The following is a 25,506-nucleotide window of genomic DNA, read 5'->3' as shown; positions in this document are numbered from 1 at the left end:
TGCAGACAGCAACAAGTGACACCATTTCACTAGAAGCAGTTCCATCAATTGCACCCAGCAATGGTCAACAGGTGCAGACACCAACAAGTGACATTATGTCAGTAGAAGCAGTTCCATCAGTGGCACCCAGCAATGTTAAACAGGTGCAGACAGCAACAAGTGACATCATTTTAGTAGAAACAGTTCCATCAGTGGCACCCAGCAATGTTGAGCAGGTGCAGGTAAACAGTCCATAATATTCACTATCACTAATCAGACAGTTCATCAGAGTTTATCAGCAGAAATTAAACATTTCCAAGTGGCACCCAGCAATGTTGAATACGTGCAAGCACGAACAACAGTTTGACGGCACACACAATTGCTTTTACAAAATTATTATGAATGCTCTTACACTGAACATACAAATTATAATAAACACACGAATGATATCAGATAATTGTCATATTAAATATTACAGATACACAAATATCTGTAAACTTATAATATTTATGGGTGTCAGTGCAAGCCACAACAAACAAGCAAAATAATATTTAGGAGATAGGTCGGTACCAATTATTTGGGATTAGGAAAGGAAAACACACAAAACACTCTCACTCATCTTTCATCCACATTAAGTACTACTGTGTAATTGAATAGTGTTAACTGTGTAAATGCAATTCTGTCAAAGATTTGATGTTCGACATGTGTATCAAGTAGTAGTGGCAGCAATGTATAACAGTCAATAATAGTTAGTCAACGTCATAGTCATCATGTCAAGACCAATGTTTGCCAAGCCAGATCAAAATGTACGGTTGCTGAACAACTGTCAGTGAGCCAAGATATGCAATTACTTACTCTCTCCAAAAAAAAGTATATACTGCTTAGTGATTTAACAAAGTGTGTGTGTAGACAATCTTCCTTCCACTTGAGTGTTCTAGTCTGCCATCTTCATCCTCCTTCTTCCATATAAACCAACAAAAAAAAATATGCTCCTCACTTACTTTACCTCTTATCCACCAAAACTCCAATAATCATCAGCATCACATAATCTTAATACTTCAATAATACCTCTTACGTCGATACATATAAACCTTATCATCAATATCATTTACCTTACCTCTTGTCCACCAAAACTCCAATAATCATCAACTTCACACAATCTCAATACCTCAATAATACCTTTTAAATACGTCGATACACATAAACCTTATCACCAATATCATTTCACTTCCATAACAACTCTTTCCTCTAGTCAGTCTCCTCGAACAAGTACAGATAAAATCCTAGTGCAAACTTCAATTCATCATCCCATGCAATCCGAAGACACAATGTCCACACACAACCTCTGTGTAGTCCACCTGAGCTAAATCTTCTACTCATCATGAATTATAAAATACATTTTGGTTACCTTGTCCATCATTAAATAAAAGAAATGCATACATGACAGCCTTCAGTTTGAATAACTTTCAGTAAGTAGGTGCGAGTACGTAGTATGAAAGATCACATAAGACTTTGAGTGAATAAATCGTAATATTTCACAGTGTGTACACCACTTCAATAATCATGGCAAAACAGAAGCAAACATGTGGAGTATTTCTTGTGTCAAGTGTCACTTGCTATTTCAATTGTTCACGAAGAATGCAGTGTAATAACCGTCAATGGTCTAAACCTAGTGTTCGTATGTCATGTCGTTAGCTTCCTTCCTATTAGCATAAATTTATACAGCTTCCATGAAACCTCCAGCTCATGTGACTTCAATGAAGTTTCTTGTACCAATGTCGTTCGTAGCATTATAGTAGTTCATTTTCTTATCTTAAAATATAAGGTACTGAGCGTAAGCAAAACATGCAATAGCGAGTAAATATACCAGTAGAGAACACAATGTCAACAAGTGGATGCAGCACAATTCCTACAACGAGGCTGTGCCAAGCGAACAATCTATAATTAATACCATAGTGTGACCTAAACTCCATGTTCGTACACAGTATATCAGCATTTCTATATACCAAATTAAAGAGTAGTTATGACAACAAAACAGAAATGTGTAAATATGCAATCCATACGCAAAGCAGCAAATATGTATCTTACATAATCAGCAGGTCATTAGCATCATATCAGCGTAAGCAAATAAATGTTCATATGTAATCTTAATAAGTAAACATGAAGGCGCAAGCAGATAAATCACAAAGTGTAACCTACATACATAACCACATCAGCACAATTAATCAGGTGACAATTATAATTTAAATAAATAAGCACAGCAGGCACATAATAAAAAAAATATGACATCAGTGAAAAAGCATAGCAGCCAAGCGATGCATAATATACACAAGTAACAACCCTGTTGATTAATCAATCATTGTCAAAATCAGTTAATGTACGCAAGCACGTCGCTTCACAAGTAAATTCATAGAACATGAAATTTAGTACAAAGTATAAATCACGTAATCGCGAGCACCAAATTACGTCTAAAGTACGTACCTAAGTGGAAATATGTTGCCTGAAAAAAAAACTCAATTAATAGTTACCTTTTTAGTTTATTACTTTCTTCTTCGAAATTACGTTCTTCCTGAAATTTTCTCGATAGCAAGTCCTCTTAACGTCGGACACACACAGAATTAACCTGAAGTTCTTAAATATTTTATACAACCGTATCCTGAAAAATACTGAACGTTAATAACATAATTTATCAAGTCACTATAGCTTAATACTGAATTTATTCGGAGAAATTAGATTGTGTATTTGTTTACGGCTGTCAGTGCATTCGCACTGAGCGCTCGATCAGCTGCAGGTACGCGTGACATAGGAAGTAATTGTTTGCGGTCAACGACTGACTTGTGCGGCGCGCAGACTTGACTGTTGCTTTGCGTCTGTGCCGCCGCCTGAACACGGCGCGGTATCCTTGTACTCTCCGTGTGTTTACGTATAACTGTTAGTTTCTCAAAAGTATGTCATTCCACAAAAATTTTAACGTTCGATATATGATGTATTCCCTTAGAGCGCCAAGATTTAAGAGTTTCTACTTCGACAGTGTTATCATGAATAATTTTGCGAACTCTATATGGACCGTTATAAAGTAGAAAAAATTTGCGGCACAAGCCTTTTCCTTTGTGAGACAAACGGTGGGACTTAATTAACACCTTTTGACCAACTGACAAGGTTTTTAAACGACCAGGACGTTTAGCTGATTTCTCTCTTCTAGCAGCCGCAGATGCAATAATTTGTAGAGCCAGGTTGACAACTTCAGAATGCCGCAGTTTCCGTGTAGGTGAAAAAGGAACTATTTCAGAAATGCGATTTGTCGGTACTTTATTTTTTAATATCAATATAGGCGGTAAAGAAGTTGAATCATTAGGGAGTTCATTCAGAATGTTTTGAAAAATATGAAGATACTGATCCCACGTTCTGTGATTCTGATGACAATAAAATCGACACAATTTATTGATTTCCTTCATCCATCTCTCTGAAGCGTTAGATTGAGGGTAAAAAAGTGAAATGAAGATTGGTTTAATCTTACGACGCCGTGGAGTTCGAAGCCAAATTTTAGAGCGAAACTGTGATCCATTATCTGATATAACCTTATCAACATGACCCACTTCTTTAAGAAAATGTTTTATGAAAGCATTAGATACTGAACGAGCTGTTGCTTTGCGTAAAGGTGTAAAACACACATATTTTGATGTCAATTCCACTGCTACTAAAATGTACGCAAAACCATTAGTAGAACAAACTACTGGTCCGAACAAACCGACTGCAGCCATCTCCTTTAATTTCGCTGGAATGATAGGAAACAACGGTGCTCTGTGAGAAATAGTTGGCGGCTTAGCCTTTTGACTTAATTTGCATTTGGCAAGAACAAATCGGCAATAGTTTTCTGCACTACAACGCTGTCTTCTTCTATCTCTTGAAATAAGTGTGCACCTAGGCCTTTGTATGATGCACTACAACGCTGTCTTCTTCTATCTCTTGAAATAAGTGTGCACCTAGGCCTTTGTATGATGAGTCTGTCGCCAAACAAAAATCTTTAGATAAATCCAGATGTGAAAGAAGTGGAGCAGCAACTAAAGCATCACGAAGTTGTTCAAATTCTGATTGAGCTTCCTCATCCCAACACCAATTAGAATTCTTTCCAGATAGTTCACATAAACGAGGTGTGGCCAAATTATCCAATCTAACAAAGCGTCTAAGAAAATTACAGACACCAAGAAAACTATGAACATCACGTTTTGTAGTAGGAACAGCATAATTACGAATAGCATCTAGTTTCTCTGGATCAGGAAGAATACCTTCTGTAGAAATAATATGACCAAGAAATTTCACCTGAGAACGACCAAATTCAGATTTTTCCAAGTTCACTGTAATGCCAACTCTTGCAAAAGTACGTAATAATGAATCCAAAATTTTGTTATGCTCACTCCAAGAACGTTTAGCAATAAGAATATCGTCAACATATGAAGTAATATTGTCACAAAGATAAACAGGTAAAATTTCGTTTAAACTACGAATGATTGCTGCAGAAGATACAGTAAGTCCAAATGGTAATTTCCGAAATCTCTTTTGGGTAAAATAGTCATATCCGGTTATTCTTTACCGATTCTCTAGATAGATTGATAGTCGAAGAGTTGTTTTGATAGATACAAAGAATAGTAGAAGAGAAGGCAGCGGTGCAGAAAACTAAAAGGGAAATAGCTGCACTACAGCTCGGGGCCCTGTGCACGCCACGGCACATATTCACTTAGTGTAGTGAATCCCCTGAGGACATTAATAGCCGCACATAAATTCTAGTTTGTGACTTGGTGGCCAGTTTGGTGGAAGTGCGTACATAAATTGATCTAACCATGAACATGGATGGATGTCATTCTTAGAATTGCGAAAGATCTTAAATTTCCGAACAGTTAAGAAGTGTTTATAGTCAAAGTTTTCTCCTCGTGGCGACAAAGACCTACCGCGTCTCTCCCAGTCCGAATGTCGATTATTGTCAAGTTCGCGCGCCTGGCGCTCTCTTGTTGCTTCTCATAAATGAAATAAATTACTTTCTTCAAACCCCTCTGCTATCTGTGATCCTAAATTCTTCTGCTGTCTTTTTCCACGATTTCGCCTTCTATTTGTTTGACTTGCTTTCATAACGCCTCAAATTCCCTTTTAACGCGTTCATTAAATTTTCCTTGATTTTCAACATATTTATTAATGTTCTGGTACTCTTCTGTTTCTGCAAATGGCAATGGAGCTGTATCATCTGAATCTCTGTCCCCATTTAAACTAAGACTTGTCAATTTATCTGCAATCTCCTCAACTCTTTCCGATAAGCCACCTATTTGTTCTTTCTGTTTATTTACGTCTTCCGTAAGTGTCGCGACTCGGGTTTCAGTATTGACACATTTAGTAGTTAATTGTCCATACTGTTGTGTTAAGTTATTTATTCTGTCATTTGGTACGGATTCCTCGATTCTTTCAAGTATTTCTTCCTTATCGTGTGCACGTTGTATATTTAACTCTGAAAATTTTTGTACTATCGCGCGATCTCTTTCTTCCTGTTCTCTATCCTGTTCCTTTTGTCTGATTTCTATTGAAATTAATCTATTATTGTGAGCATTCAAAATCGGTTGTACTTCTTCTCTAATTTCTTTCTTTGATTCATCTTTCATGTTTTTGAAACATGTCCCTATTCGTGAGCTTAACCGTGTTGCCATTGCTTCCATCTCGGTTTTAATTGTTCCTATTTGTGAGTCTAATCGTGTTGCCAAAGTTCCCGTCTCTGTTTTAAATTCAGATCGTAACTGTGATCCCACTGTTTTTAATTCAGATCCCAACTGTGATCCCAGATTTAATATTGCACCCATCAACTGCTCCACATTGACTGGTTCGAAATTCCTTTCGCCCCTAACATTTCCCGCAAAACCAGCTTCCCTCGTCATAGCTGTAAAGCTATCTTAAGTGTTGGCAGAAGAGCCAACACCGTGTTGCTAGAGGAGGCCGATATGCACGCTTTTAAGCTCACGCAGATTGGCGCGAGGTCTGGAACAGTTAAGGGAATTAATAGTAGCAAATAAAGTACGTAGTTGATGTAATACTTAACTTTAATGCATAATTGGAGAACATCGCTCTTGATGGTACATGTTTTATAATTTCAATATTAACTGGTAATGGCGTCTTGCTAGGTCGTAGCAAATGACGTAGCTGAAGGCTATGCTAACTATCGTCTCGGCAAATGAGAGCGTATTTGTCAGTGAACCTTTCCTAGCAAAGTCGGCTGTACAACTGGGGCGAGTGCTATGACGTCCCTCTAGACCTGCCGTGTGGTGGCGCTTGGTCTGCAATCACTGACAGTGGCGACACGCGGGTCCGACGTATACTACGGACCGCGGCCGCTTTAAAGGCTACCACCTAGCAAGTGTGGTGTCTGGTGGTGACACCACACTATCTGTGTTCGATACTATTCCAGAATCTTCTGTCATTAATCTCGTATTCTGAAAATTCTTTAATTGTGAAAAGTTTTGAACTGGTTCTGGACTATTTTCCCTGCTTATTAAATTGTTTTCTACTTCATTATTCATGATACTGTTTTCCTCTGTTGGCGAGTTCGCCATGTTAACAATTTCGTCATTCTCACTATCCATCATTTTTGCCTTTTTCGTCGATCACGTAATCATTTACAAAACATACAAAACTCGTCACTATATGAAAAATAAACACAATATGACACTTTATCACCAACAATACCATTCACACAAAATGCTTCCCTCAAACACGATTAACGAACAATTGAAATCTTCATAATTGCACAAAATTGTCAAACCCGTATACAAGACAACAAAAATTAAATTCTGCAAAAAATACCATTAGAAGAATGACAATTACCAAATCTACACATGCAATATAGACTACAATTACTAAACTACAAATTACTACAACAATACTACTGTCTGCTATTTTTACAATCAGAAGAATTCCAAGGGACGATCCGAAGCAGCGGTCGCCACGTGCATGGGGTCTTAATTATATATATTGCAAATAATTTTAATTTTAGTCGCTGTATGTCCGATTAGGAGGTCTCGTAAACGGTTGGCCCTGACTAGTATAGTACGCAATCTGACTGCATAGAACAACAACAACAAAGAATGAAAGGAAATTTCCGTTAACACAATTAATTAATTAAGTCCCCAGCAACTATGAAAGCTACGAAACAACAAGGCACAAGTGTCGCTGTTCTGTGTGTGGAAGTGTGATTCAACGTACACATCTGGCACGGTTCTTCCTCAATACGACAAGATATTTTAAATACCATTTATACTGAAGTAATTAAAAAAATAAACAGAAATACTATAATTGCACATAGAAACCAGAAATACAGTCTAATACAAGAACACGAGCCAGATGCTTTGTTGACTGAACCTGTGACCAAGAGGCATTATTGTTTAAGACATTGAAATAATAAAAAAAAGGAATTTTTTTTTACCTTCATATATATTGACTAAAAGCACACTCTGATCAATACAGCATCCCCAATCCAACAACATCTGGTGTCTAGCCCATCAAAACAATACTACAAGTTCTGAACAAGCACTCACTACCGCAACTTCTCAACTACGACTCGCTACTGCCACATCTCAACAAGCACTGCCTACTGCTACTTCTCAATAAGCACTGCCCACTACCACATCTCAACCAACACTCTCCACCACCACTTCTCGATAAGAACTGCCTACTGCTACTTCTCAATAAGCACTCTCCACCACGACTTCTCGACAAGAACTGCCAGTGGAGGCGGCGGAATAATACTCTTTGGCGCAATCTCTGACGCTATGGCTCAGTGTAGCCACCTTTCAACATCTGAGATGTGATTGAATGTGACAACAGAGCTCATGCCCCCCTCCCTTCCCCGGAGTTTCCGGATATGAAGTGACTTATAATTTACGGCAATTAAGTGACTTGTGAGTGCAGATGTAGTGCCAGCACCCTCCAGCGACCTACCAAGGCGTCATTGGTTCCATTCCACGCCGCTTCGCTGCTGTTATCCGTGCCAAAGGCTGTTAGGTAGGTGGTCATAATGTCCTGGCTGATTAGTGTAATTATTCCCGCCGCGTTCTGAGCGTCGTAAGGTCTCAGTGTGAAATGATTAACGTCGTAGTGTGGCATGCGGTACGGTGATAATGCTGGGTGTGTTTAAAATGGAAATGAGTAACGTTTTCGGTGATAAGCCGTACAACTCGAGGTTCTCTAGTGACTATCTTACTTGAACCCGTCATTGTCCGCGTGCTCAGATTACTAGTAAGTGAAATAGTAAATCGAAGAAAGACGAAGGTAATGAGTAGTAGAAGAAATGAGAACAGCAAGAAACTTAACGTCAGGATTGAAGGTCGCGAAGTAGATGAAGTTAAGGAATTCTGCTACCTAGGTAGAAAATAGCCAATGACGAACGGAGCATGGAGGACATCAAAAGCAGACTAGCTATGGCAAAAAGGGCATTCCTGGCCAAGAGAAGTCTACTAATATCAATTCTCGCCTTAATTTGAGGAAGAAATTTCTGAGAATGTACATCTGGAGTACAGCATTGTATGATAGTGAAACATGGACTGTAGGAAAAATGAAACGGAAGAGAATCGAAGCATTTGAGATGTGTTGCTACACACGAATGTTGAAAATTAGGGGGACTGATAAGGTAATGAATGAGGAGGTTCTGGGCAAAATAAGAGAGGAAAGGAACTTGTGGAAAACACTGATGAGGAGAAGAGACAGGATGATAAGAAGTGTTATGACATGAGGGAATAACTTCCATGGTACTAGAGCGAGCTGTAGAGGACAAAAACTGTAGAGATTGGAACACATCGAGCAAATAATTGAGGACTTAGGTTGCAAGTGTACTCTGAAATGGTTGGCACAGGAGAGGAGTTCGTGGTGGGCCGCATCAACGCACTCAGAAGACTGATGACTAAAAAAAAGAAAAAGCTTCTTGGCGTTAAGTGAGACAGAATCATCGTTTAATAAAGAGTACATTAGCAGATCGTCTTATGTATGGCGATCAGTGACTAGGACGTTGCAACCTGCAGCAGTCTTAGAATCCAGAGCCCAATTGCCAGCCTCAGCATATGGTAAGTGAATCTGGAATTTTCAGCTGCATTTAGTTTTTTCAAGAGTCGTTGGATAGGGAAAAAGATATAGACAGTGTAAAATCAGTTAGTTGCAAATTGCAGGTGCTACATAGATATTTGAAAACGATAACGAGTCAAACCGAGAACTGTGATGTAATTAATGCAGAAGACAGTGTTAATCAGGACAGTGTTGCCATAGATCTCATCAGCCAATCATAATTAATTAATTGAATTAAAATTGTACAGGAAACTGAAAATAAAGGTTCAAATTTGAATGTAGACATTGAATCGCATGAGGCAGTGATAGATAGCAATCATGTTGGCATTGTAGGAAGGGAGGACTTGTTAAGGCAGTTTTACAAAATTTGAATGAAAATTTATGATAACCAATATCTGAACAAAATACTTGATGATAATAACAAAAAATTAAATGATAGTAAGTTAGATCTGAAGGCAAATAATCAAAGGATGGGTACAGATATGAACAAACTGTTGCATCTAAAGGTGACAGACATTCGTAATGAGATGCACAACCAGTTCAGCAAATTTACAAAGGAATGTGGGGAATCACAATGTGAAACAATGTAAATTCATCCACGAGGGTGAGACACATTGTCAACAGACAAAAGCGGATGTAACTCAAATGCAGACCAAGTAAATTCCCAGCAGGTAATTGTGAAACAAAGTCATACTGGACCTCACAGTAACGAAAAATTTGCAGTTGTTAGACTGTTCAGCTGAGTGGTAGCTACCATTCCTTCAACAAAACAGCAGGCACACATTTTTGTTTATGAGTTGATGCAACTTCTAATAAGCAGAGATTTATTTTAATTTCCTGTGTGCTTTTTAGTTTAAATTCTCAAATTTCTTGCATGTTTGTTTATTTATGTAGCACACTTCTGTGTTTTGATAACTGTTGATTTTATATTTCCGTCATCTTTAGTATACATACGGTCTGTGATTGTTGTGTTTATATGCGAGCGGAGTTAGTGACCCTTCATTTAAAGCTCCAAGTAGTGTTAACTTCAGTCATGCAGACTGAGGATATTGCCAATGTGAATCACTGTGTGGGCCGGGCTAGGAATCCAAGAGACGTCTAGCACATCCGCCATGTCCCTCGATTGGTCTACTACTGTTGCCACACCAGTTACTGCCCACACTGAGGTCAACTCCTCGCCTGTGGTCGACTTAGAGGTCGTTCCTAGGTGGTAAGGTGTGGCAGACACCAAAAAACTTTCTGGGTAGCCGATAAGAGGGCCTCCCCAGTTCGTTTGAAAAACAAGTTTCAGTTGCTGTCTGCATCCAATAAACATCCTGAGCCAGATTCAGTCACTTGCCCTGTGCCAGGGGAAGCCTCCCGGTCTGCAAAACCTGGACAATAACAGTGTAAGGTATCAAACAAATAACACACCTTCCGTGGAATTCCTGAAACAATTCCAGTTAAACCTATAGTTACATGATATAGTTACGTAAAAATGTACGATTTTTATTCATATGCAAATCGAATAAACAAACTGACATCTCATGAATATAAACCACTAACATTCACACTAGGAGTTGTATGAATGTAATTTCCCAAACCCGAGCTACAAGACGCTGTTCTGAGGAAAGGAGAATTTGATGACAGCAACACCCATCCCATGTTAGGTTGAAACCTTCACAGCGGGAAATCCAGCAGACACAATGGGACAGCATAGCCACTGTTCAGGCCGCCAGCAGAAGCCACTCTTTTCCCTGGAAGACATCAAATAAATCTAGCTTTTAACAATGACCCTTTGGAAAGCCTTTCTGTAGGAACACGGTTGGAGATGGCAGATAAATATCCAGAGAAACCCAACTCAAAACATTAGTGATTCACTGTGAGCACCTACATTAAAATCCACTTGGAAAAAAGCTATTTGTCTCAGTATTACGTAGCATAAGTTAAACTCTGCCTTACGAAAGAAACGACGCCTTTGACATGGTACAGAAACTGTAGTGGGTGGAGTTATACAAGTACGAATGCTCTGATTGGCCAGAAAGAAAAAACGTGGCCGCCAGCTTTGTTACAGGCAAAATGCAGACAGAAAAGGTCTCTCTTCTCCTGCAGCAAATCGTTGAGTGTTTGAGCAAGGTGACTCGCGCCACACTGAGACGATTGCGAGAGTAATTATGTGAACACTTGTTCACAGACTCGTCTTAACTCTTATGGAGTTAAACTGCAGAGTCTCCTAGTATAAAGAATTGCACCAAGTACTGACAGTTAACGCTTGCGAACGGTCTGAGGGCAACGACGTATGCGCTATTCCAGCCAAATAGAGCGTACCATGCCTATTAGCTAGGGAACAACTAGAAGTCTCAGCTTCACCAAAGACGTAGGAACAGTATCAGACAGGTATTTAACAGTCGACAAAGATTTAGAACAGATTCTCAGGCCCACAGCATGCGGACAGCAGTTACTGCAGCTGCCAACCAAAAGTAAATACGAGTGCCTTGCCAGAAAGTGATATTCAATTTCTACTTAGACCTGCTGTCCTCTCGTCCCTCCTATTTTTCCCATACATTCTACCATGCCCTGGAGTTAAACATATTCACGAATGTTGGGCCTAATTAAAGCAGAAATGCGAGATATCCTATTCAATGAAAAGAACTGCTCAGCCACTGTAGAGTGCTTTATACTCTTGACACTGTTCCTATGTCTTCGGTGAAGCCAAGCCCCCTAGTTGTTCTCTAGCTGATTGGCACGGCGCATGCTATTTGGCTGGAATAGCATGTACGTCGTCGCCCTCAAATTGCTCGCATCTGTTAACTGTCAGTGCTTGGTGCAATTCTCCATAGTGGGAGACATTGCAGTTTAGCTCCTTAAGAGTTAAGAAGAGTCTGTGAACAAGTGTTCACATAATTACTCTTGCAATCGTCTCAGCACAGAGCGAGTCGCCTTGCTCAAACACTCGACCATTTGCACTTTCCCTATATCAAAGCTGGTGGCCACACTTTTTCTTTCTAGCCAATCAGAGCATTCGTACTTGTTATAACTCCACCCACTAGAGTTTCTGTAGCCTATCAAAGGCGTCGTTTCTTTTGTAGGGCATAGTTTTAACTTGTGCTACATAAGACTGAGACAAACAGCTTTTTTCCAGGCCAGTTTTAATGTAGATGGCCACAGTGAGTCACCAGCGTTTTGAGTTGTGTTTCTCTGGACGTTTATCTGCCATCTCCAGCCATGTTCCGGCAGAAAGGCTTTCCAAAGGGTCGATTTTAAAAGCTAGATTAATTTGGTGTTTTCCAGGGACAAGTGTGGCTTCTGCCAGTGGCCTACACAGTGGCTATGGTGTCGCAGTGTGTCCGCTGGATCTCCCGCTGTGAAGGTTTCAGCCTAACATGGGATGGGTGTTGCCGTCATCAAATTCTCCTTTCCTCAGAACTGCATCTCGTAGCTCAGGTTTGGGAAATTACATTCATGCAATTCCTATTGTGAATGTTAGTGGTTTATATTCATGAGATGTCCGCTTGTTTATTCGATTTGCACATCAATAAAATTCGTACATTTTCATGCAACTATGTCGTCTGACATACCGATTTATCTGGAATTGTTTCAAGAATTCCACGGAAGGTGTGTTATTTGTCTGACTCCATACAACAGAGGGTGGGATTACTGGTAGTTTGGAGCTCCCATATTAGGCACTAATGGTGCTCCTTAGAGATATGATTGACAAGGAAGGGAAGAAGTGCAGTGTGCTCTCTATCTGCTTATCAAGGGGAATCTTCCAAAATGTGGAACAGGTGCTACATACCATGAAGAGCACATAGTACAGATAATTCCAGGCGGTTGCTCATGTTGGTGCTAATCATGTGGGTTGTTTTGGATCAGAGGAGATTCTGCCTGGTTTCGGGCAGCTGTCTGAAGTTGTAAAACTGCCAGTCTTGCTTGTAAGATGAAGGCAGACCTCACTTTCTGTAGCAATGGCAACAGGCCGGGTTGTGGAACTTTGGCACAGAGCCAAGTGAAGGGTCTGACTCAGATGGTTCTGCAGTCATGTAGGCTGCATATTCCTCGACTTGCGGTATGGGGTATAGGGTTCCACTTAGTAGGCCAGGGGTCCACTACATACAGGAGATGGCTACATGGGCAGTTTTTTAGGTTAGAGGATCTCGACAAATTACAGAAAAGATATGTCTAAAAGTGTGCAGGACAAATACAGCACGATGGCAGACCTAGCAATAACCGGTAGTTTAGTTATAAACTGTTGTGTATGTGTTGGGAAACAACCAGAGCTCCAAGCCCTAATAGCTGAAGCTCAAATAGTTGTAGGAATTGAAAGTTGCCTAAAGCCGAAGAAAAGTTCAGCAGAAATCTCTACAAAGGTACAGTGTTTATTGCTGTTAGGAGTAGTTTCACTGGTAATGATATTTATATAGGTAGTTTCTGTAAGTTAGTATTGGTTGAGGTTCTACTTGACTCACCAGAATAAATTAATAATTGGTTCCCATAGCCAAGCCCCAATTCAGATGATATAGTTGCTAAACAGTTCAGAGCAAACTTGAGTCTCATTTCAAATGGGTACCCCACTCATACCATTATAGTTGGTGGTGATTTCAATCTACTTCGATATGTTGGTGAAAATACATCTTGAACGTCGACAGTAGGCATAAAATATCGTCGGCAACTGTATTAAATGATTTCTCCGAAAATTAAGCTGTGCCTTTACTTCAGGAGCCCACTCGAAATGTAAATCGTTGCGAAAACGTACATGATCTCTTAGCAGCAAATAATCCTGAGCAAATTGGGAGCGTTGTGACGTATACAGGGATTAGTGCCTACAATGTCGTTGTAGCAAGACTGAATATCGTAACATCCAAATCTACCAAAAAATAAACACCAAATATATCTATTTAAGAAAGGAGACAAAATTGCGGATGACATCTTCCTAAGAGACATTGTCTAGTCCTTCTAAACTGACTTTTTAGCGACCTCCTAATGAACATCGTGATGAAATAAGAGAAATAAGAGCTCAAACGAAAAGATTTGAGTGTTCGTTTCTCCCGCGCTCTGTTCGAGAGTGGAACGATAGAGAAATAGCTTGAAAGTGGTGGTTCGATGCAGACGTACATTAACTACGCGGTTTGTGCCAAAGATGTGTGTGAATAGAATAAGAAATCGCTCATTAAAGTAGTATCGGATGTACTACAACAACACTCAGACTTCAAACCAAAGTACGGGAACTGAAAGAAACGGCGAAGCACCTAAAAATACGCAACAAGCAGGATGATGTGAACTTAATCCGACAGGAAGTAGAAATCTTAGCGCAGGTTGATGTTCAAATATTATTGTTAATAACATGCACGGGCACGAACATTTTAAGGAGTCTTTTTCCCCACCGTTACATACAGTTGATTTCATGTAAAAAAATTTAGAGTTGCTTTCGCACGAATTCAGACTGAGCCTGAAAAGATTGATATTTGTATACGATACAAGATACTAAAGAATGCAGGGTCCAGAGCATGAGAAAATTGAGTATCTGATCAACACACTGCATTTGTAGACTTCGAAAATGCGTTTCTCCGCAAATATTGGTCGCGAGGGAAATAACGAAGTATTAAAGAGAAATTATTTTCCATGCATACCGGTAATTATAATCACATCGACTGGTCAATGCGTGACTTTCTTCAGAATCACTTGGAATGGAATAGTTATCTAGACGATCCCATCAGTGACGATGATCTGATTATAATTTTGATGAAGCATATACCGTGAAAAGTAAGAACTTAGCTTCAGGAACGTTCAATGATTTCGACGAACTATTGTGGCTTGTTGATCGTTTAGAAGAGATTGACAATGAAGGAATATCAAGTGAATTGGAAGAAGGCACAGCATGTCACAAACAACATTTCCTGTGATGCGAAGCGCTGTGGCAAGATAATTTTGGACGCCCGCCGTGGAGTCAGCAAAACGATAATCGACCTAGACACAATAGTGCGCAAAGAGATGACCACTCGCGGAATTACACGCGCAGTGATGATCGTTTTCGAAATGCCAAGAGGAGGGAAAATGATTTTGACAGAACTAACAGGTGTTGCAAGACAGAAGATTTCGGGATCGTTCACCACTCTGAGATACAGATGACAGACACCACCAAACGAGCGAGCTTTGGTAAGCTGAAGGTAGTTTAGGCGCGAGCCGTATCGGAATATGCGAACAATTTATTGGATCAACTCGTCAAATTCAAATGATTAGAGGAGACACTGAAGCTATTAAAGCTGAACTACGGAGAGAAGATGTGCAAACTACGGATGATGATTTAATTCCAGAAATTTAACTTAATGTAAATGATTATAAAGTTGCAGCCATCCTAGATTGTGTAAGTGATGCTACTGCTATCTGCAAGAAATTTTGTGAACAGCTTCGTGAAGCAAAAATGCTGCTTGTATTTTCTGTAAATAGCGGGCCGGTGTGGCCGAGCGGTTCTAGGCGCTTCAGTCTGGAACCGCGCGATCGCTACTGTCACAGGTTCGAATCCTGCCTCGGGCATGGATGTGTGTGATGTCCTTAGGTTAGTTAGGTTTAAGTAATTCTAAGTCCTAGGGGACTGATGACCTCAGATGTTATGTCCCATAGTGCTCAGAGCCATCTGAACCATTTTTTGTAAATAGTATGCATACAGTTAGTTACTGTAGCTGGTCACAAAAATCTTGCTGTTACTGGGCTACTGCTCATTAGGTCATTAGGTGCAAGAGTTTGCAAAGATCCACAGGGCCGATTCGAGAACATTTTTCTACACAAGCGACTATTCATTTGGCGTCCTCCCCCCCCCCCCCCCCGCCCCCTCACTTCCGCACCCCCCCCCCCTTTTTGCTCGTACACTTGCACCCTTGTCAGTTCTCGTTACCAACTGTGATACGGACTATATACAAATCTTGCAGTCGTGTTCCAGTGGCGCTCCTCTCATCTTGGTGTCCTAAGCGTCTGCTGCCACTTGTGGTACCTCCTGAATAGAAATCTTACTGTTCTGTATAGAAATTTTACAGCTATGGCGCCTTTGACGCCCTTCTCAGTTTGGCGCCCCAAGCGGCGACTTGTGGCTTGGGCGTTAAACTGGCCCTGAAGATACTTTGACGCGACTGTGTTGGTTGTTGTTTCTTTGACTGTGGATTAGACTTTTGGTAATGATTTTTTACCGAAAGAAGATGTAGGATTGATTTTGGAAGAGGATATTTAAGCATTTGTGATAAGAATGAAGAACTGGATCTTAATTTTGTCGGATTCGCCGGAGAGAAAGACGAGGTTTCTACAGTTGTATGAATTATGGTTATGAAGGGGAAGATATGTAATGCAATCGAAGACCAGTTTACAGTAAAAGAAGAAGAAATTAAGAAAATCAAGTCCAAAATTCAGGAGAAAACAGTGAGTCGAGTAATTTGCCCACACTCTACAGGGAAGAACTGCCAGAACTTGTATACATGTAGAAGCATTTTCAAATAAACCTGAACTGATGATGTAACGTCAATATCAAATTAAGTACGACCACACAAACAATTCAAAATGAAATGGTATTCGATAGCACTAGCTAAAAGAGAAGTTACAGAGAAGTAGATCAAATACATGATAGAAAATGGTATAATTAAGTGTTCAGACAAAGAACATTTCAATCCAACACATCCAGTAATTAAAAGAGACGGTTCGTCACACTTATTTTGGATGCCCGAGCTATCAGTCGCGTCATTCTGCCTCAGCTGGATCAGTTCGAAAATATGGAAGAGATACTGTAGAAATTGAAAGGCACTTGTTACCTTAGTTATTTGGATGCGATGAGTAGTTATTGGCAGTTGGGGCTCGAGGAGAAAAGCCGAAAGTTCACCGTATTCTTATACATACCAACGTTGCTACCATCTCAAACGGACACTGTTCGATTTCAATGTTTCATCAGCAGTATTTTTTCGAGCTTTGGACAAGATTTTGGGGAGAAATTTTTCCAGAACGCAATAAAGCAGTTAGATGACATTTTTATTGCGTCTACATCATTGGGAGAGCACATAGATACCTTAGATAAAGTTTTGGATTCATTTAAATGGTCTGGAGACATGAACAGTTTGCAAAAATCAGAATTTGCGAGGAAGAGGATAGCGTCCTTGGACATATCATCTCGTCAGCAGTAACTGAGTCAGATCAGAAGAAATTAAGAGCAAATCTCGGTTTTGGCAGCTAGCAGCGCATCTGCTTTACGTGAAGAACGTCACAGACCAGGTTGGTAAATACCTTCGTTGGACTGGTGTCCACCCCGTCTTCTACAACAGCCGCAAGATCCAGGACATGCTAGGCTTCACCAAGTATAGGGCAGATTCTGTGCACACTAGAGGCTTTACAAGGTGGAACGTCAGTGTGCAGAAGCATACATCGGCGAAACCAGCAGGGCAGTAGCAAGCACATATGGAGGCCGAGCGCTACATTCGACTTGGGCACCAGTGGCCCAACAGCAGAAAGACTACCGTAAGGAAATAAAATTCTGCAAAACGTACATACTTGCCAGGCAGCCAGGGTTGGTGAAATGCAAGAACAGAGAGACTATCAAAATATTAAAACACTCCAATAACTACGAGCGGTAACTGCCACCGCGCGGTCTACATTCAGCTTGAGGAAAACAAAAGTCCACATCGCATAGAAAAAGGCAAATACCTACGCCCTCAACATTTTTAAAATTTTGACTTAATGTCATTCTCAGTATAACGTCCATGACAAAATGTAAGTGATCTGGACAACAAAAAGATACATTAGTTCACCCAGAAGAAGGCCATTGTAGCCGTGGTCGAAGCGGTGGTTTCACCAGTAACAGTTTTTACAATTTGATGCGGTACCACACATAGAAATCTTTCATGTTAATTATTGTTCACTTTCCGTTTAAGTTCCCAACTGTTAACTAGTACCGATAGTCAGAACTCCCGCATCACGGTATGCGCACAAACTTCGAAGAGGGTGCTGTCTTGAGTCCCTGTTGCAATTATGACATCACATACTATCATCGTCGGACTACAATAAGGGCTGTGAGAAACAGGTTCATTCGCAACTACGAGGGCTGGCTATGGTGGTCCATAAACGTACCACACTCTCAACTTTGAAGAGGAAGTCGTTCGTCACGTAGAGGAGAACCCGAAACATAGCCCAAGACATGGCCTCCTGTAGAGACACGGAGCATTCTCTCTTCTCTGGGCGTGCCGTGAAAAGTAAGATTTGGGAGTGATTTTTACCTCCAAAAAAGGCACATAACTTTCTTACCAAAACTTTGCCTAGTAAGATCCTCCACATACCCTAGAAGCCTGTAACACGAAATATACACCTTTTACATTAATCTGTCCTCTTTGCAAAAGGGCGACCGTTCCTGATTTGACCACGCTCAATCACCACCGGACCTGGTCAGACTTTTCGTCTTTCTGTGGCACAGCAGAGCCCCCATCCAAACAGAAAAAGGAAAAGCTGCGTTTCGATACAGCGCAATTGAACGCATTGTCATTGTGGCTTCAAATCTAACAATGGGAGGGAAGAAATTGTATGGTTACTTACTTGATAATATCATATGCCTCACCGCGCTGCATGCAGTTGACTGTGAGAGAAGTCTGTTGTCCACAAGACTGCCTCTTAAAGAAGCTTACTCCTGCGACAGTATTGTTGTAATTGACGTACAGAGCTAATTAGCCTTGGGCATTACAAGCTTAACACGGGGCTTGTAGATACTGTACAAACTAAATGCAGTTAAAGAAGGAACAAATTTCACTGGCAAGTGATTGTGTCTTTTAGCGTGGGAAAATAGAGCAGAACAGTATAACCGCAAAAGCTTTTTCTAAATGATTCTATTGGTGAGACGAAGAACCTGAGCTGACCAATGAAATGTATGGACACACCCCAAAGAAACACTGCAGAACGCCATAGGGGAAATCTTACTAGTGTGGACACTTGGCTTCAAGGTTTTACGAGAGAAAACGTGCTGCTGACTGACTGCCCTATCGCTGGTTCTGGAGGTCTCGTACCACTTGGGCCACAAACGCACAAGAGCTCCTGCCTGAGAATGCCACTGTCAGCCCGCTACCACACACTGCCTAGCATATGAAATTAAGTAAAGTACTACAGCAAAAGTCCACTTCCCAACGTTCAGTTTGTGTCAACGCAATAACTAAAACCCAAGAAAAATTACCCTGGTTATTCATTACTGTAATGGGCACATCACTGTCTTCTTATATTAATGCTAGTGATTTAAAAAATCTTAGTTGTTAAGTATTGTTGTTTCTCAAACGTAATTGAAATTATGTCTCAGTAGTCCAAAACACAATTGTTTGTGAAATAAAATGTTTACAGTGTACTCTGCTTGCATTCATCCAGCTGGTGTATTAATTCTTCATTTACTATTAACTGTAAATGCCATATTTACGTGCAATGATATTATGATTAATAAATGTAATCAACATTAATTTATTGTGAGACCTAACTAAATCTGTCACTACAACTTCTCGACATCAAATATCAATGGTTCATTGCTTCTATTCTGTAGCAGAATTTTTAGAGCAGCTGAAATACAGGAGACTCGAAACAAGACGGTGCTGCTACTGCTAGCAGAGCAAATTCTCTTATGTACAAAGGAAAAAAAAACTCATGTATTTGCTGAAATAATAGTGGTTTTGTACTTTCTGTAAGCGTGATTGTGTCTGTGTATGTTTTCGCGTGTGACCGGCCGCTGTGGCCGTGCGGTTCTAGGCACTTCAGTCCGGAACCACGCGGCTGCTACGGTTGCAGGTTTGAATCCTGCCTCGGGCATGGATATGTATGATCTCCTTAGGTTAGTTAGTTGTAAGTAGTTCTAAGTTTTAGGGGACTGATGACCTCAGATGTTAAGTCCCATAGTGCTTAGAGCCATTTGAACCATTTTTGTTTTCGCGTGCGTATGTTTTTGCACTGTAACCCACAATCTGGAAAGACTTTTTCGATTAATAAATAAGTAAATGAGAAGGCAAGAAAATATAACACAATGGATAACGATCCTGAAGATCGTAAATTGGGGACTTAATAAGACAGTTTGAAAACATTGCATTCAGTCTATTAATGTTCCAGAGTAAGGCTGTATAATACAGCTTTGACAACGTATTCATAACACATGCCTCAAAATTGCCTGTAACAATTGATTTAAAAACCCATTTACAATAACATCTGCAACTACATGTGTTCGTTACAACTTTCATTTACACACTGGAGCAATTTCCCTAGATTTTGTATTAATATTACGATTACTTGTGGCTTAATATGTCATTTTAGCTGTGCTCATTGCCATTTTATTTGTTGTACACTTTCCTCAGAGTAAACTACTCAGTCTTACCTTCAAACTATTCGAATATCGAAAAAAGTTTATGTATACTACAGTAACCATGTTGATGAACACGGTGGTCCTCTTTTGTATTCATCTTTTCCATAGTTCTCACTGGTTACTTCACTTTGCAAGACATTATTACCTCAACACATGGACTCCTCAGGCCACACCTCAGTCTGAAGGGGAACTGTGATGCAAGTGACACCCTCCCAACTAAATCAGTTTTCGTACACAGGAGTGTCTGACAAAAAGTCGCCATCAAAAGGTAAGTAATCTGTTTCTTGCAAGTTTTTGTTTTTACGCACTAACACAACATCCGAACGAGACCTCACCAGCTGCACAGGAAAGACTGGAGTACACGGCAAATTCGAATTTAGCAGATCTCGTAAATCTTGAAAGCTTTTCATTTCTAAGTGACAATAAGAAAAATAGAGGAGTGGCCAGAAGTTCCGCTAGCATATACACACCCCAACCACACTGTAATCATTGGAAGAGATCTTTAATCATCCCACTATTGACTGGGATATTTCAGTTAGGTGCAACAAGTCATTCTGGGGAACACTGCTAAATACCTACTCTGAAAACTACGTAGAACATATAGTTTGGATCCCCACTCATGCTGAAAACATACTGGATCCAACGGCAACAAATAGACTGGACCTCTTCGAGGATGTCCACATTGAAACTTGTATCAGTGACCACGAGGCAGTTGTAGCAACAATGATAACCAAAATGCAAAAACCAATGAAAGGAAGCAGAAAGATTGACATATTCAGCGAACTAGATAAAGAGGCAGTAGTGTTATATCACAATGAGGAACTTGAAACATTTGGATCATGACAGCAGCATGCAGAAGAATTATGGCTCAAAAGAATAGTTTGAAAGCCTACCACTCCTTTTGAAACTGAAATTGAGTGTTCATGTGAAATTATGAACCTGGTATTACACAGCAGAAATGTATTATGGACAAATGTAAAACTTTCTCAAAGTCCTCTCCAGCCAGTACCAAACCAAGGCAAGCCATGACAATGCCCCGTATCGCATTCAGAATGACAAACAGGCAGAATGCTGACTTTGCGAAACGCAGAACAAAATCAGAAGATATTGCCTCATTTTTTTCACATGAGTGAAAACTCAGCAACATGACATCAGCGGGGAGACAACATCACGTCATTCTAACAACACTGCTTGATTTCGTAAGAAAGAGTAAAAGTTTCACAAGAACACTAATCAGCCCTCTGATATTGCGGAAAGACAACTAGCTGAATCGTTGAAAGTCATTCTTCTGAAACAGAGAGGTGGTGAAGATTGGTAATGAGCCCAGAAAAGTAGGTGACGTTCGGTCACACCAGCCAGACATAACGTTATTGCCTTATATAAGAAGTAATAAACACTCATACTTCTGAACCTTGGTCTCCATCATTACACTGCAGTATACCCGCCGGCCGGTGTGGCAGTGCGGTTCTAGGCGCTTCAGTCTGGAACCGCGCGACCGCTACGGTCGCAGGTTCGAATCCTGCCTCGGGCATGGATGTGTGTGATGTCCTTAGGTTAGTTAGGTTTAAGTAGTTCTAAGTTCTAGGGGACTGATGACTACAGATGTTAAGTCCCATAGTGTTCAGAGCTTTTTTTTTTTTTTTTTTTTTTTTACAGTATACCAGCTACGAGGCTGAACCCGTGGTATGCTGCTACCGTTCGCCAAAACAACTTCTTCCTTCGAGGTTACTACCCGTCTGGTGTTTTGTGGTCAGTCGCAGTGAACTGCTGACTCCGCAACCACTAAGAGCACCAATCAATGAAGGACCTGGAGCCTTCTATCTCTGACTTGCTGAGCTGAAATGATGGTATTTGGTGCACTGTCCACCTGTCTCATTATTCGAGAGATACGCTAACCGCTGCTGCCCCCGACTAGTACCTTCGTGAGAGAACCATACTGTTTCTCATCTCCAAAGCACCCAAAGCTGCTTAAAGGTTATCCTAGCATGCCCCTTCGATTTCCATGAGAGTCTTTTCCATCATGCGCCACATGGATTGTTGTACAGGCTACGCCGATCGCCAACACAGCCTGCCGCCCATCAGCACCGTGGTTACGTGAGCCAACACTGCAGGCGAACATCAACGAAGATTGCTGAGACAGCGTCATCGAGTCCCGAGGGTGTGCATTGAACAGCTGCAGGTCTGCGCGCCTACACAGGGAATAATACACGATTGTAAAGTTTAATGTAATAAATTCCTGTTCTGCTAATGCTGTATCATTAGCGTCCAGTACACAGACTGGCCTGCTCCATCGCACTCCATGTTCCATTATCCCAACACAGCACGGGTCTCAACCCAGGCTAATACACCAGTTTCTTCTCTGAAATACATCCCCTCCCCCATACAATGAATAACGTCATTAATAATCGGAGATACCAAAACTTTCGAGAACTGCAATGAATAAAACGGGAATCGTGCAGAAGTAACACAAACGAAATTTAAATTAGAATATTGACTACAAACATCATACCATATTGCAGGATGTTATAGCTCGTGCGCTCGCCCGTGAGGTGGGGAGGACTCACTTGGCCATGGGACACTGCCTCTCGGCACTTGGCTGCAGCGAGATTGTGTGTGAGTGAAGGGGCTGGCCGGGACGTGACGTCACAAGGAACTAAAGTGGGGCCCACGAGAAATTTGTGCTCCGCAACGAACTTGCGACGTCATACTATTCGCCTTGTGCGCCGTACATCATCAACACTCGGGCTCTGTGCAGGGCCCACGGAGAATCAGTGTGTCTGTAGAAGGGTTCCCACAAAAAGTCTTAACTCTGTCGATTGATACCGACAGCTTGCGTGCATTTAAAAGCGTAGTTAGGAATTACTGAACTTTCATGAAATAACTACTTGCTTCCCGCGGAGGCAGCTGCTGGCTCTTTTAACACCAGCAGTGTCACGTGCTGTGATGTACGCACCGCGTGTTGTCTTTCTCGCGGGTCTCGGAACTGCAGCTGCGCCCCAAATCATGTCTCGGACTCGTCTGTTTGTGATATTTCTGTAATTTTAATTTAATCTATATGAAGTTAGTCATAACTACAAACTGAAAGCCATAAAAACGGAACAGCTGGTAAGCGATAAGCCGGCTGTGTGGAAATGGCGAGCAGACTGAATTAATGCGCAAACTTTTGCACACCTAACGAAAGATTTATTGATTTTTTTGTTTTTTGTTCGGTTTTCTACAGATTTTTCGCGAGACAAGTGTACTTGTAGCAGGTGATACCTTGTTTGCTGCAGTGATGCGCATTACACTCTTCATTGTAGGGTCCAAAATCAATTACATTACTTTGATTTTTATCCTCTGCGCCGGCCAAGGTGGCCGAGTGGTTCTAGGCGCTACAGTCTGGAACCGCGCGACCGCTACGGTCGCAGGTTCGAATCCTGCCTTGGGCATGGATGTGTGTGATGTCCTTAGGTTAGTTAGGTTTAAGTTCTAAGTTCTAGGAGACTGATGACCTCAGAAGTTAAGTCCCATAGTGCTCAGAGCCATTTGAACCATTTTTTTTATCCTCTTCGTTACAGAGAATGGCTGCTCACAACAGTAGGTTGACCCGAACAGTCCCATAATCCGAGCCTTATTCATATTTAGCTAAGGAATATTTCTGTCCTTCCACCGAGAGAAATTCAAACTATTGTAGCACCCACCCATTAACGACGTTCAATTCTGTATGTCAGTTAGTTCTAATTGCATCGTAGGCGGCACAACATTAGGTAAACTGAGAAAGGAGTACTGAGAAATTGCAATAAAACGTCTACGACAAGACAAAGACAAACTCCCGTGCGGTAAAAGGTAGGAACCCTCACTAGAAATAATAACCTCAGAAACAGGTATAGTACGGTAAGCAAGAATTTCCCTAGTTTCAAAGGATTCCAAACCTGCTCTTCCAGCATTGTTACAAGCGACGAAAGCTACAGTTATCCATCCGTTACCCAAACTGAAAGAAGAAGATACTTTCATTAAAGAAAAATTTAACTTCGCACCACAAAATAAAGTAGGTCCATTAAGAAGAACAAATTGAGAAGTTTTACCTACTCCTCTTAGTTCATTCTTTTTACCCTTCGCAGAAGATGTCGAAGCACCAAGAGTGCCGTCCACATTGACAAGTGATTTGTAAACCAGCATTCTCCGGCGACGACGAAAACAACGTTTACGCATCATTGTAAGAAGCAGTGCCTCAGTGGCTATTCACTCAAACCGAGTGAATGCGCTAGACAGAACAGTGTGCTATTTATAGCATCAGTCCTGGCGCACGCAGCGGATGTGGACTCTTATCAGCATTGCGCAATCGACCGGAAGTGAATTATTCTGCAACACGGTCCAAGTAATACTAGGGACTGTGCTCGACATCTATTGAGCATCCCAGAGAGCCCCAGGGTACCCCAGAGAGCATCCCAGAGTGCTCCAGGGAGCTAAAACACCAAGAAGAATCGCTTCTCGGCTTTTGGCAAGATCAATGTGTAGTATATGTTGCCCTTAAAAGGGCCGATTTGAGAACTGCTTTCAATGATTATATAAAGTACAATCACCAACAATGCGACAATCTTCCAAAGATGCAGGCCCACTAGCCTTCACCCATAAGTGAATACTTGAATCGGAATTTATCTTATAACGTCTACGACAAGACAAAGACAAATTCCCGTGCGGTAAAAGGTAGGAACCCTCACCATAAATAATAACCTCAGAAACAGGTATAGTACGGTATGCCAAAATTTCCCTAGTTTCAAAGGATTCCAAACCTGCTCTTCCTGCATTGTTACAGGCAACGAAAGCTACAGTTATCCATCCGTTACCCAAACTGGAAGAAGAAGAAACTTTCATTAAAGAGAAATTTAACTTCGCACCACAAAATAAACTAGGTCCATTAAGAAGAACAAATTGAGAAGTTTTACCTACTCCTCTTAGTTCATTCTTTTTACCCTTCGCAGAAGATGTCGAAGCACCAAGAGTGCCGTCTCGGCTTTTGGCAAGATCAATGTGTAGTATTTGTGGCCCTCAAAAGGGCCGATTTGAGAACTGCTTTCAATGATTATATAAAGTACAATCACCCACAATACGACAATCTTCCAAAGAAGCAGGACCAC

Source organism: Schistocerca piceifrons, chromosome 1, assembly GCF_021461385.2.
Source record: "Schistocerca piceifrons isolate TAMUIC-IGC-003096 chromosome 1, iqSchPice1.1, whole genome shotgun sequence".
Classification (NCBI taxonomy): Eukaryota; Metazoa; Arthropoda; class Insecta; order Orthoptera; family Acrididae; genus Schistocerca; species Schistocerca piceifrons.
Note: the sequence above shows the minus strand (reverse complement) of the source record.